This window comes from Rhincodon typus, chromosome 41 (genome assembly GCF_021869965.1).
Source record: "Rhincodon typus isolate 14 chromosome 41, sRhiTyp1.1, whole genome shotgun sequence".
Lineage (NCBI taxonomy): Eukaryota > Metazoa > Chordata > Chondrichthyes > Orectolobiformes > Rhincodontidae > Rhincodon > Rhincodon typus.
The window spans coordinates 6,942,781-6,943,908 of record NC_063372.1 but is presented as its reverse complement, the minus strand read 5'-3'; the positions used below and the strand labels follow the sequence as shown (position 1 = coordinate 6,943,908).

Here is a 1,128-nt window from a genome sequence, read left to right as displayed (position 1 = left end):
AGAAGGCTGGAACTGGGGGGAGTGCTGATGGGGAATGTGGTAAGGGGAGATGTTACGGATGGTGTGATGGAGGGGGTGGCGAAGGCGGCGATGTGGCATCCTCTACATCGGTGAGACCAAGCGGAGACTTGGAGACCGTTTTGGAGAGCATCTACGCTCTGTACACGACAAACAACACCTTCCGGTCACCAAGCATTTTAACTCCCCACCCCCCAACTCCCTGGGTGACATGTCCATCCTGGGTCTCCTCCAGTGTCACAATGACACCACACGCAAACTGGAGGAGCAACACATATTCTAACCGAAAGAACTGTGGATGCTGTAAATCAGGAACAAAAACAGAAGTTGCTGGAAAAGCTCAGCAGGTCTGGCAGCATCTGTGAAGAAAAAATCAGAGTTAACGTTTCACATCCGGTGACACTTCCTCAGAACAAGGGGGGAGATCTGAGGAAGGGTCACCAGCCCCAAAACGTCAACTCTGATTTTTTCTTCATAGATGCTGCCAGACCTGTTCAGCTTTTCCAGCAACTTCTGTTTTTACACCTCATATTCCGCCTTGGGAGCCTACAGCCCGATGGCCTGAACATAGAATTCACCAGTTTCAAAATCTCCCCACATCCAAACCTCCCTGTCATCCCTGCCTCCTTGACCTGACACAACCTGTCCATCTCCTTCCCCACCTATCTACCCCACCCTTCCCACTGACCAATCCCCACCCCCCCCTACCTGTATCTACCTATCACCATCCCACCTCCTTTCCCCAGCCCCACCTATCCTCCCTCTCACCTCCTTGACCTGACACAACCTGCCCATCTTCTCTCCCACCTATAAGTCACACCCATCTCACTGACCAATCCCCACTATCCCTTACCTGTATCCACCTAACACCATCCCACCTACCTTCCCCAGCCTCACCCCTCTTCCCCCTAATTATTTCCCAGCTCCCTTCCCCCTCCCCAGTCCTGGCCTGAAATGTTGATTCTTCTGCTCCTCTGATGCTGCCTGACCTGCTGTGTTCCTCCAGCTCCACACTGTATCAACTCTGACTCCAGCATCTGCAGTTCTTGCTATGTCCCAGGGGGTGATGTGATCGCATGGTGATATGATCATGGGGGGGGGGGGGGGGGG

The 1,128-nt window shown here is 53.3% G+C and overlaps 1 protein-coding gene across 1 annotated transcript in view; it reads left to right on the top strand.

Annotated features, from left to right (window-relative positions):
* Window positions 1–1,128, top strand: part of LOC109926052 (histone-lysine N-methyltransferase 2D-like) — a gene marked incomplete at its 3' end in the record, with an annotated part of 22,324 nt that overhangs the window by 264 nt on the left and 20,932 nt on the right. The gene's annotated exons all lie outside the window — the stretch shown is intronic.